The 13,601-nt window shown below is 33.1% G+C and overlaps 1 protein-coding gene, 1 non-coding gene and 2 pseudogenes across 4 annotated transcripts in view; 3 read left to right on the top strand and 1 right to left on the bottom strand.

Annotated features, from left to right (window-relative positions):
- PPP2R2A (protein phosphatase 2 regulatory subunit Balpha) overlaps positions 1-13,601 on the top strand; it is a 45,009-nt gene that overhangs the window by 17,100 nt on the left and 14,308 nt on the right. The window lies entirely within an intron of this gene.
- LOC120613658 (uncharacterized) lies at positions 2,162-2,280 on the bottom strand (annotated as a pseudogene).
- Positions 12,112-12,184, top strand: TRNAI-UAU (transfer RNA isoleucine (anticodon UAU)). Its single transcript has one exon. It is a non-coding gene; the product is annotated as a tRNA-Ile (tRNA).
- On the top strand, positions 12,194-12,309 carry LOC120613589 (uncharacterized; annotated as a pseudogene).

Genomic DNA, 13,601 nt, shown 5'->3' on the forward strand with positions numbered 1-13,601 from the left:
TACCTAATTTTCTACATTTTAAAGCCGTCTTTTACATTGGAGCTTCTAATATCGTGCCATCTTGAGTACAGTCAATATCTGCATCATTGATTATAAATGTATGTGCCTTACACTTAGAGAGGCACCTTTTTTTGGTACCTACCATATTTAGATTAGATTTTACGAATTCATATATGTATGTCTGTAAAACAGTGTTACATTTTGAAAAGTGGATGAGAACTTAAAGATGTTTCCTCCCGCCCCGCCCAAATTTTTGGATAAATGCCACGAAAACGTTGTATAACGAAGTTGTATTGCTTAGTTTAATAGCAAGGCTCTAAGGTTAGAAGTTGGATCTCTAAATTACAGTCCAGCTTCCTCTAACAACCACAGCTATTATAATACGTTCCAGGGTACGCTGGTGCCTGTCTGGTTAGCATTTCTTAGTCTCTGATAGTGATGCTAGCGCTGTTTGCAGAACACAATGGCATTTACACTATTGTGGCTTTATCCTCTCACCTTCAACTTCAAGTTTGGCAGGATTCCTTACAGAGCTTCAATTGACTCTAGAGACCACAATATTTTCGCCCCCTCTTTTTGTTGTTCTCAATTAAGAAAAAGTAATCAGTAGCAGCAGTGAACCTGGCACATCAGACTTTTACTCTTTAACCCACCTTTCTGTCTTACTTCTCTTACCCTTCAGACATGGCAGGTCATCCTGTCATCTTGTCATGTATGTGTCTCACTGCTTATTTATCCCCTGTTCAAAGAAACCAGGTATTTATTTAGAAGGTCTTAATTCAGTTTGAATGTATTTCAGCCTGATAATCCTCTAACATTTTTGCTCTCATTTAATAGTATTTTTATAACATATATTTGAGTCGTTTTTTGTTTGGCATAATCGCTGTGGTAGAAGAAGCAGATCATGTAGGGAAATTGAGGCACAATGGAAAGGTAATTTCTGTGAGATAGCATACCTACCACGTGGTCAGTAAGGGTCCACATTTTTTTGGATTTATTTCCCACTTAAAGTTGGCACATAATATTATATTAGTTTCAGGCGTACAATATAGCGATTAAACGTTTATACCATATGAAGTGATCACCCCTATTAGGGAGTTCATATTTTTTATATCTAATCCATGTCCTGAAATAGATGACCCATCTATCTTATTTCCATAGTTTATATATCATAGCTTTTGACAGCAAAGTAAGTATGTGATTTTTTTTTTTAATGGACAGTTAAGGAGAAAGATGGGAATGGAGGTGGTTCTTTTTTTCATTTCCTCCTGGATTCTTTCCAGATTGTTATGCAGCTTTTGTGTTTTTGGTGACTACTGGAATTTCTTTCTTGTTTTTGTTTGTTTGTTTGTTTGTTTTTGTTTTTTGGTTCTTAATGTGATATTCCTAAAACTCAACAGTAAATAGAAGAAACCTTAGAAAGCATGCTTATCACAAAAGGTGGATGGTACTGTTAATACAATTGTATTCTCTTTCTAAATTATTTGAAAAGTTGAGACTGGGACTCAAAGTCAAGATGCAGTTTAATAGACTTCACTATCATTTATACAAAGGGGTTGATTTAGTTTGATGTTTATTTAAGAGAAGGAACAGATCTACTGTTTTAGAGTGATGTGGCAGCATTCAGTTAACATGGTACTTATTGTGTGCCAATTAGAATAGCAAATTTAGACATGTCGTGGGGAACGGTTGACGGGATTGAGGCTGTATAACCAGAAGAAGTCACTATGATTTTTAGGGATTCATGTGAAAGAAGAGATTATTTTTATGTGAAAATAAATACAGATGAGTTAGATGCCCATCTGTTAGGAATATTGAAAAAAACACACAAGAAGTTCAAGAAAATAGCAGTATGGTTTCTTCCAAAGTTATCTATAAAATAAGGTTTATTTTCTAAGCTACCAGGCCTTAACTATTTTCATTTTTCATTTACTCTTTGATCTACAATTGTGTTTTTCAGAGTACAACATGTTAGAATCACCTGGGACATTTATTTAAAATGCAGATTCCTAGAAACCCCTAAATCAGAATTTCTTATTTTTTTTTTTAAAACTGTTTTTTTTTTTTTTTTTTTTAATTTTTTTAGGAGAGGCAACCCTTGGTTGATCTCATAGATTGCAAGGACCTTGTCAGCTTACAATCCCTTATTTTTTATTTTTTACACCTTCAGCACCTGGTGTTCCTAGGTGATCTCTCATCCAAGTATTAACTAGGCCTGACCCTACTTAGCTTCTGAAATCAGACAGGATCAGGCTTGTTTAGGGTGGCATGGCCGTAGACTTAAATCAGAATTTCTGGAGGCAAGACTCTGGCACTTCACTTTTTTTTTAAGGTCCTTTGGGGAATTCACCTAATAGAAAATGTAAAATTAAAATTGTTTATATTCCAATACCAGAATGATAAAAGCTCCAGAATAAAGTTTTCAAGTTTATATTATCTAAAAATACTTTTAAACAGTTTTCTCAAGATACATCATGCATATAGAGAAACGCACAGAATCGTAAGTGTACAGTTCCATGAATTTTCACAAAACAAGCACACTTGTGTAACTATCCTCTGGATCAAGAAATGAGATATTACTGGAACTCCAGAAGCCTTCTCTGTCCTCTCCATCACTGCTACTGTCCTCTCCCAAAGTCAACTGAATTTTTTGGCCTGTTTTGAACTTTCTATGTATATAGTGCATTCATAGAAATTGAGAGGTGAAGTTACAGAGTTTGCAAAGGTTCTTAACCTTTTTTTGTGCCATTGATTCCTTCAGTAGCCTGGTAAATTCTGTGGACTTGTCAGAATGTTTTAATTGTATAAAATACAAAGAATTATGAAAGAAATTATATTGAAGTATGTTTTTCAAGGTATAAAAAAACATGGAATAATATGTGTTTTTGTTCTGGGATGTGATTTTTAAAACGTGTCATTTCTATAGTGACAAAGACACAGGTTTTGATAGCACTATAGTTTGTTGCCTACATCTGTAATTAAAAGAAATGCTGAATTTCTGCCAGAGATTAGTGAAAATAAAGTTTCCACCACATCCAAGTTCACAAACTCTCTGGGTCCCGTCTCTGGACCCCTGAGCTTTGGATAGTCTGTGGGCCCCAAATTTACAATGCTTGCTAATGCATCTGCTTTTACCAATAAAGCAACGGGGGTCCCAGACAACAGGTTAACTTATCCAGAGTCATACAGTTAACAAAGAGGTGAGCCCTTAATCCAGAACCCATATATTCTGATTCCCTGCCCATAGCTTTTCCCATTCTGACCTGGGTATATCAATCAACAGCAGTTTATCTGCCAGGGCCCCTAAATCTTAATTCATGAAAGTAATGAAGTTGTATGCACTTTCTGTGTCTTGATTTATTACAAATATATAAATGAAGATGTATGCACACTTTCTGTGTCTTGATTTATTGCAAATATATAAATGAATTGAGACTTAGAGAAAATAACTTTCCTAAGATCACATACCTCATCAAGTGGGTAAAAACTGATTCCATGTAAGTTGGGATGAATGTCCATAATGCTGGATATTGTTACACGTGAAAAAATCTTACTTGCTCTAATGAGCCTAAGGTAATTGAGCCTTTGTAGCACACAGGAAAATCAGTTTCATTACTTTACAGTAATGGGGAAAGAACTTGATCTTCATACTTTTTAATAATAGCCATTAACAAACGATATCTTCTCTATAGTAGATTTAGAGAAGGAAAAGTTAGAGTTTAAACTGAGAGTTTAAAACCTGAGTTCTTGTTCTCATTTGTATTCGTTCATGAATTCATCCACCTCCTCTCTTGTTCAGGCATCTATTGTCTAGATTTCTACTGAACCAGCTATCACATATTTATCAGTTACCTACTAATTTTTTGAGTTTCTAATTCATTAGAATACTATTTCTGGGCGTATCAGTATGAATGCCACTGAACAACTGTTATACAAGAGAGGATTCCTTTAAATGTTATTTTTCTTAAGGCCAGAAACTAGATCTTTAAAGAATGCTTTTGACATCAATATGTCATTTCTAATTTTATCTGTTACCCAGAAGTTGAATTAACCATATTTCTTTTATTGTCCCCCCCCAAAAGAATCCTAGCAACAAAAAACAGATCCAGATCTATGAAACTAATACTATCCAGCAATTTTAAAATTTGCATACTTTTTTTCTATGCCATTTTCTCCCCAACTTCACACTCAAAATACTACTGTTATATTCTTATCATAAGTAATTTTCCCCTCTTAATTAAAAACTCATGATATTCATTGTAGATAATTTAGGAAATATGAACAAGGGGTGAAGAAAGCACCTAGAACTTCACCAAACAAAAACATTTTTGGTGTCTATCAAAGGCCCATCTTTCTAAAATGAAATTATAATATATTTAGGGTCGTATTTTTCCCTTCACATACCATATGTAAAAATATCTTATGTCATTAAAGATTCTAAATCATCATCTTTAATATTAGATTACATGATACTCCATTACAGAGATGTACTGAAGTTTATTTAATGTAGTCTATATTATTAGATATCTACATTGTTTATTTCTTGCTCTGTGTCCCCTGCTCCTTTTTTTCTATCATTAATAACACTATGATATCATTCTTGTAGATGAATCTTTGAAGCACATAGTATTTTCTTAGAATATTCCTCAAAATATAATAGCTGGCTAAAAGAGTGTAAACATTTTTAAGTCTTATGTTGGCCAAATTCCTTATAGAAAATTTTACCAATTTATACTTCAAAAAATTTTGGGCTTGCTTTTTCCGCCTTTGTTTATGTTTCCCCCCCAACTGCATAGAGAGAAAAAGAGATAAATGTGATAAGTTGGTGGTTAAAAATTAACTATTTTACTGGGTCTTAGTTTTACTTTACCTCTTATACGCCTGATAATTAAAATTATTTGCTCTGTGTTCTTTTTTCTAGTGGTGTATTCATTAAATTGATTTGTATAGGCCATGTATTGTGAGGGGCATCAGTTCTTTCTCTCATGAGATGGTATGTATTTCAGTTTTGTAGATAGATGGGCTGCCTTTAAGTTTTGTTGTTGATTTCCTGCCCTCAAATTTGTCTCATTTAAATTCATTGTCTGGTAAGAATTTATATTACAGAGATTTCCCCCTCCTCCACCTTTTCCACCCACTCCCAAATTGCCAGGCAGGTTATTACATTGTTTTTGAAATCTCCACACTGAGTTTTAAAATGCACGTTTATCAGACAAGATTCTTTATTATAGAGTAGTATCTATACTTCACCGTATTTTACTTTCTCAGTGCCTTAAGGATGTTAAATTGCAAATCTTTTTTCTTTCTTTCAAATTGTGATTTAGGTTGTATAGACAGGTTTTGAAATTGTTGAAATTAGGTTCTTTCTCAAATATTTCTTTATGCTCTCTCAAAGTAAATACTTGAGTAGAATAGAGGTTGTTATAGATTTCCTAACTCAAATTGAAATTAGGCTCCTTGAATTCCAGGCCATTGTATATTTAGCTGCATCATGTTATCTCTAAATGGCATAATGTGGATTGATTGCACTCGGTTCTGTTCTTATCTGGAAGAGAAACTAATAATAACATTGCTCACTTTCTCATTTAATTCTCAAAACTGCCCTGTCACTCCAAAAGTAGAGAGGATAAATTCTTTTTAACACTTGAAGAAGAAATCGAGGTTCAGAGGATTATGTTTTATGAACCTGTAAGGTAAAAATAGACAAAATTCGTAAAAAGGATCATCTTTCCTCCGTTTTAAATCTAACACAAATAAGATCCATCTGCTGAATGCCTGTATCAGAGAGAAAGCAGCTCCATAAGGGCTAAAGTTGAAATTTCTGTTTGAGAGGAACATGGTCAGAGAGGCTTGAGATAATCGATTTCCTTTTCTTGCTGATATATCATGGGAAAGAAACTGTGGTCTGAGAGAGAGACAGAGATACACAGAGCCAGAGTGAGTGAGTGTGGTTTTTTGTTGTTGTTCTACAGTATGCAAACCCTAGATTAAATAAGCATTCTTCCTCTGTAACTTTATCACATAGCATGATTTAGAATAAAATATTCTAGGTAATTAGATAATTATAAATAGCACAGTAACAATTTTAGATTTTATAACATTTTAAAGCATTATTTTAATTGTAACATACATTTCCTTTAAATTTTATTTGCATATTAAAGACAAATATTAATATTGCTTGAATTGATTTTCTAATTCTTTCAACCAGGTATCCTTTTTATCTTTGCCATTTGTCTTCCAGGGGTTTTTTTGTATACTCTTGTTTTTTTAGTTTTTAGTCCATTTTTATTTTATTTTTTAATTACAGTTGACATTCAATATTATATTAGTTTCAGGTATATAACACAGTGATTAGATATTTATATAACTTAAAAAGTGATCCCCCATAAGTCTAGTACCCACCTGACACCACATACAGTTACTATAGTATAATTGACTACATTCCCTATGCTATACTTTATATCCCTGTGACTATTTTGTAACTGCCAATTTGTATTTCTTGACCCCTTCACCTTTTTCAACCCAGCCCCACAACCCCCCTCCCATCTGGCAACTATCAGTTTGTTCTCTCTGCCTATGAGTCTTTTTATGTCTTCCAGTTTTGAGGATAGGAAATTGTGGCTGATATTCTTCTAAAGTGCATATTGCTTACTATAGTACATAATAGACACTCAATGAGCATTAGCTTATTAATGGATATAATGTAATAAGATCCTAGAAAATGTTGATGTATGCCACTACCATTATTGTTAAGAAACAGTTGAAAAAAAAATTTTTTTCCTGAAAGTTCCCTTTTATTGCAGAATACAGTGATGATGATTAGTTATCAGATGTGAATTAATTCTGTTTTGTACCATTTCTGTCACTGCTTAAGTGGCCATTTCACAAGACTATATAAAACTCTAAATAAACTACCTTGAAATCAAAATAAATGATTACCTGTAACAAATATAAGATTAAAGGAACATTAACAAACAGTAACTAATTTTTAGTGTTCTATTTAGAGGCTTAAAAAATATCCATTTATTCTCATTTGTGAGATGCTCAAAGTAAATTACATTTAATGTTTTCTAAAATTTTCAGTGTTTTCTTGAAGGAACAAAGTAAATATTTCTCACATTTTTACAATTTTATTAAACGAAGAAAGAAGTTAAAAGCACAATGCAGTTATTTATTTTCAGAATTGGCTATTAGAGAATGTCAAGTGATGTTCATTCAGAAGTCATTTTTTAACTCTTGATTATTTTTAATATGTTAATTGAAAATATGAAAACTATCATTTCCAGAAAGAATAAGATAAAAATCCAAAATTATCCCATCACAGGAATGAAGATCCAGTCTCTGTGTATTCTGGGATTTTTTGTATTGTGTTTTTGCAGAACCAGAATCATATACATATCACTCTAACTTTTCATTTTATATCTGTGATGTTTTCTCAGGTTAATGTCAGTCTCAATCAGAGAAGTAAGTGAAGGGAGTATTGGAACCATCAAGTGGAAAGAAGCACATGTGTAGTTGAAAAGAATGTATCTGGTGTTTTTCTTTTTAAACTTAAGCGATAAAGTTTAATAAACATGTAGCTTGTGGAATTTACAGAAGATAGTATTACACATAAGTTAATACGGTTAAGAAACATTGATCTGCTTAAAGAATTTAATTGGTTCTATAGTATAATTTACTTGACCTGATGGACATTTAGTTTTTTTATGCATTAAGGTGTTCATCTTTGCATATATTGTTTTTTATTAGGTTATACTTTGAAGTAGAATTGTTGAGTGTTACGTTTTTTAAGACTTTCAGTAAATATTGACAAATTATCCTCTAGAATATGACTTTTGTCCACATTCTCATTATTAAAACAATGGTCATTATCACATTTTTAATTCTTTATCAGTTTAAGGTCAAAACATCCCTTAATTTTGATTACTAATGATGATGAGTAGTCATACATATACTTACTGACCTTTTTTTTTTTATGTAAATTACCAACTTTTGACTTTTGTCATCTTTCAGGGGAGGATATTAATATTTTTCTTAGTGATTTTTAAGGACTTTTGTTTGATTCATGAAAGATAGAAGTAACCTGTTATCTTAAGAGTTTTCTCCTCAGTAAACTTTTTTAACTTTGAAATATTTTACTTTTTTACCTAGTCATGTGTCAATCTTTCTTTGCTCTTTGCTTTTGTTTTTATACTTACAAGCTGTTTTTCACTTAAAAATTATATAGAAATTCGCTGTTGTACTTTCCTTCTGCTACTTTTATTTATTTTTAAACATTTAATTATTCCCTCTGGAATTTACTTTTGTGTAAGAAATGAAGTTCTAGTTCTCTTTCCAAATGGTTAGTTGGTTTTAACACCATCAGATTTTACTGTTGTTTTATATATTTTGTTTTGGTTTGTTTGAACCTCAGGGATATACTTGAATGCATAAAATATTACCATTAGGTCATGGTGAGGCCCTCTTTAGGCAAACAAACGTGCTCCGAGGTTTCCGGTGCATATACATTACCTTTTATTTGCTGAATGTGCTTTTATTCACCTCTCCCTAACACAGATAACCATTTGAATGTGTTCTTTTAATATGTATTTTGTTTTTGTGTGCCGTAGTGTTACTTAATTGTGGCAAAATATCACATAACATTCAAGCTCCTAACATTTTCCAAGTGTACAATATAGTATTGCCAACCACATATACATTGTTCTGTCAGAGATCCCTGGAACGCCCCTGTCCTGTATGACTGAAACACTGCACCCACTGAACAACTTCCTACCTTCCTCACAGCTCACCATCCTACTTTCTGTATATATGAGGTTGACTACGTTAGGTACCTCATATAAATGGAATCAAGCAGTGTTTTCGTGGGTATGTGTGTGACTGGATTATTTCACTTAGTATAATGTCCTTAAGGTTCAACCACATTGTAGCGTATGACAGTTCTTTTATAAGGCCGAATAGTATTCCATTGTGTCTATGTTATATATCACATTTTCTATATTCATTTATCTGTTAATAAACAATTAGGGTGCTTTCACCTCTTAGCTATTATGAAAAATCTCATTGAGGTTCTGTTCTCATTTCTTTTGGTTGTATACCCAGAAATGAGATTGCTGGATCATATTTTTAACTTTTTTGAGGAATCTCCATAATTTTTTTTTAAGCATCTTCAGCATTTTTGTATTATATTTTAAAAAAATGTTTAAAGTATACACAGAAAAACGCACAAAACATCAGTGGGTTATCACACAGCAGACATCTAGGTTGAGAAATAGATCTCTTTACCCTTCCGTAAACACTCTCATTCCCCCTTTCTACTTAATAATTTCTCCCCTATCTCTAACACTTAGTTTGGCCTAAAATTTTAGAACTTTTGGCCTTTTGAGCTATGCTTCTTTTGCTCAGGCCCGCTTCCACGTCTGGAAGTGTACTTTCCCTTCTAGTCTTTTCTGCTGTAGATAGATTAGATAGACAGTTTTAGAACTTTTTATAAATAGAATCATACAGTATTTTGTGTCTGCCCTTTTTGATCAGTATTTTGTTCGTATAGATATAATATGCTTACTTTCACTGCTTTAAAATGTTCTTTTTTATTACTATACCACAATTTATGCATTATCTTGTAGATGCAGACATTTTGGTTGTTTTAGTTTGTGGCTATTAAGAATAATGCTGCTATGAACATTCTTGATGATGTTATGGGATAGGCATTCAGTTTTAGTAGATGGCACAATGAAAAGTAGTTCTGCCAATTTTATTCTCATGAACAGAATGTGAAAATTCTGTCTGTTCCACATCATTGCCAATGCTTTATGCTGTCATTCATTTTAAAATTGCAAACGTTATAGAAGTTATGAGTTTATCTTATTGTGGTATTAATACAAATTAATTCTAGAGGTTATGAGTTTATCTTATTGACAAATACCACAATAAGATAAACTCAAAACCTCATGAATGTTTGTATTAATTTATATTAATTTTAATTTGTATTTCGTTAACTCTGAGGTTGAGCATCTTTTTATATGTTTATTGGTCATTCGGATATCATCTTGTGAAGTGCCTACTAAAATCTCTTGCACATCTTTTCTACTGGGTTGTCTCATTTTTCTTACTGATTTTGTAGGCTTTCTCTACATTTCGAATATGAACCCTTTGTTAGTCATATTTATTGGAAATATCTTCCATTTTAAGATTTGCCTTTTTATTTTTCTGAATAGTATATAATTTGACAAATAGAGGTTATTAGTATTAATACTATGCAATTTATCAATGTTTTCCTTAGGGTTACTTCTCTTTCTGTCCTGTGAAGAAATATTCTCTACCCCAAGACCCAGGAAGTTTATATTCCTGTTATCTTTTAAATCTCCACTTTCCAGTATTGTAGTCACTAGCTCCATGTAGCTATTTAATTTTAATTCATTAAAATTAATAAAATCTAAAGTTCACTTTCTTAGTCACAGCAGCCACATTCCAGGTGTTTCAATAACTATATGTGGCTAATGGCTACCATATTGGACAGCACAGACATAGGTGGTTTCCTTCATTGCAGAAGGCTGTCTTAGACAGTGTTGTCTTAGAACTTAATTATTGAACATTCACATTTATATTTGATTCACCTGGAATCAATTTGCATGAATAATTTGAGATAGTAGGGATCAAGGTTCGTTTTGTTACATATGAATAGCCAGTTGACTGAAACGAGTTAGTGAAAAGACCATCCTGGCTCAGCAATGCCTCCTTTGTCAGACCAAGTATGAGAACCCTTCCACTGTCTTCATTACTTTGCTTTAAAGTGTTATAGTACCAATTGTATATTTATGGACTTTTTGTGTCCATGTTGAAATGTTATTTTGTTTTCGTGTATTTTATTTTTGTTATGTGAAGAATCCTATGTCTTATTATGACCTACTTTTTCACAAGCTGTGTTCTCAAGATTCTTCCGTCTTGCTCTTTGTGCATCTAACCGATTACTTCTAATTTCTGCTCTATATTCCGTTTACCAGGTTAACTCAAACCTCCTTGTACCATACTAGCACCACTGTGTGTATTCATTCTTTTTTGCTGTAATTTTTGTGCACTTGGAAAATTTTTATTGAATGTTTCCTGTATGCCTGACACTATTACAGGTGTTGGGGATAAAGCACTTCTAAATTATTATAGAAAAATTCACATAAATAGATTGTGTGGTTAAGAAAATACATTCTCTCTTGGTGATCATAATGGCAAGCTAAGAAAAAAAAAGGGAGGTGTAAAAGGCTGTGCAAGAAAACTTATGAGACATTTTAGAATGTGTCACAATTCCCTATGGTTTTAGAAGTGTTCGTAGAACCAAAAAAAAGCCGTCTTTGACTTTGATGTATTCTGGTTTGAGTGGCACAGTGTTGAAGACGTGTATTACCGTTTGCTTTTCTCCATATTTGCTCACCGTACTTAGTTCATGCTCAGAACAGCACTCTTATCATTGTGATGTAAATGCCCCTCGCTGAGTTTTAGAGAAAATCTCGCTGCTGGCTAAGTCAGTTACCACTCATGTATCTTTTTTATGGCCTCTTGCATTAGCGACTGCTGCTGTCATTTCTGCTGTTAATTCTTTTTGTTCTTGTCAATTTGTCTTTAAAAATTCTTTTACTGTAATTTTAGTGGAGTTTCAGGAGAGAGTGGATGCTAGTACATGAGCACAGCCTGGCATCTCTGACTTTTTAAGCATAACTTTCTCCTGTGTGATATATGTATTTTTTCCTGTTGTGAAGAAACAGTGCTTACACTCCACTGAAACTGCCAGACACCTCCGTAATTTTGTTTTTGGATCATGTTTAGACCCATGTAGTTACTCTTGATTCTTTAGGATTATGTTCTTTTTGTTTCAGGAAATATTTTCATATGTATGTGCTTTTCTTGACTCATCATCAAATAAAGTATGACCCATGTAAACCCAGTTTTTGTATACGGAACGATGTGTGCTCACCCTTGGCTCTTTGTATTGCTTACCTGAATTATATGGACCTTCATTTATGCTTTTTTTTTTTTAAATTAAAAACTATTGGAGCGACATTGATTAACAAAATCAAATAAGTTTCAAGTGTATCATTCAACAGAAAGGTGTATATAGGACATGGTTCCATAGTGTAGTGGTTAGCATGTCTGCTTTATATGCAGAAGGTCCTGGGTTCGTGCCCCAGTGGAGCCACGGTCCATGGTCTACGGTCATGCCACCCTGAATAAGCCCGATGTCTGATCTCAGAAGCTAAGCAGGGTCGGGCCTGGTTAGTACTTGGATGGGAGACCACCTAGGAAGACCAGGTGCTGTTGGCATAAATAATAATAATAATTTTTTAAAAATTAAAGAAAAGAAAGTCATATATATATATTGCATTGTGTGTTCACCACCCAGAGTTAGACTTCCTTCTGCTTAATTTCTACTTTTGACTGAAGTTTCACATACTCAAGTTACTTTAAGGTAGAGATTCTGTCTCATTCAATCTATACCTCTAAGAACTAATGTAAGCAGTACTATGTAGTCTCTCGCTTAAGTTTAAAACAGCATTCATATTAAAATCAAATTGCTACTGTAGTTTTTTTGAGGGGGTGACATGATAAACCTTTTCAGATTGAGTTATTTTAGGTGGAAGAGGTATGGAATTTCTTCTAAAGTAGTGTATACATGTTTATTTAATGAATTAGGTTATCTAATTTGGTATAATAGTATAGTGACGAGACGAAGATTCTGAGTTTGATTTTTACTCCTTCCATATCCCCAGTGTGAATCATGTTCTGTGGTATGCTCTGCATTCTTAATATTGGCAAACACACTCAATCATAATTGATACTGCTATCAGAGGGTCCAGATAGAACTGTAAATATAAATGATCAATCCAGATAATCAAGCTACTAGAAAAAACAACCCAAAACATATGCTTTCAAGATAATGATTCAATAAGATTTTCTTTTAATATGGAGAATAATAATAATAATAGACTATTCTTATTAAGTAATGTTAAACATTTTATTAGCTAATTCATTTCTATTTAAATTAGTTGACTATCAATAATATCTTTCCTTTAAACTATTTTTACATAGGTTTTTTGAACTGGACTTTGATGGAAAGATTTTTAATCGTGATGATAGGTTAAATGATGAAATTCTGAGCATGGTTAGAATTCTCACTTTTGTTAAGGTATTAGTGTTAATGCCCAAAGAAGTTCACAAGTAGCCTCTATTCAGTAACTTAAACTATATTCACTCACACCGATACTAAATGAAATAAACCATTGTGTGTCAGGCTCATAGTACAAGGAAGCTAAATTCTGGAGGGTAAGCTGTTGTTGACAAGGCTATGGGGTAAGGTTTGCTGGGTAATGCTGAATGTAGGCTTAATGAGTAACAGCTATGTAACTGTGGTCTTGGGGTGGGAGGTGGAGGCCAAGTGATGCCATTACATTTATGAGAGCTCTTAAAAGAGTTTTTCAGCAGTGAAATGACCTAAAGATGGGCAGGAGATAGGGAAAGGAGGAGGACAACATATCATGTTAAATAACTGATTGAGAATTGACCCTAATGTGGGCAGAGCAAGGTGCTCCTCAGTCAGTTGTTTCTGACACGCTTTT

Source organism: Pteropus medius, unplaced genomic scaffold (genome assembly GCF_902729225.1).
Source record: "Pteropus medius unplaced genomic scaffold, Ma_sr-lr_union100, whole genome shotgun sequence".
Classification (NCBI taxonomy): domain Eukaryota; kingdom Metazoa; phylum Chordata; class Mammalia; order Chiroptera; family Pteropodidae; genus Pteropus; species Pteropus medius.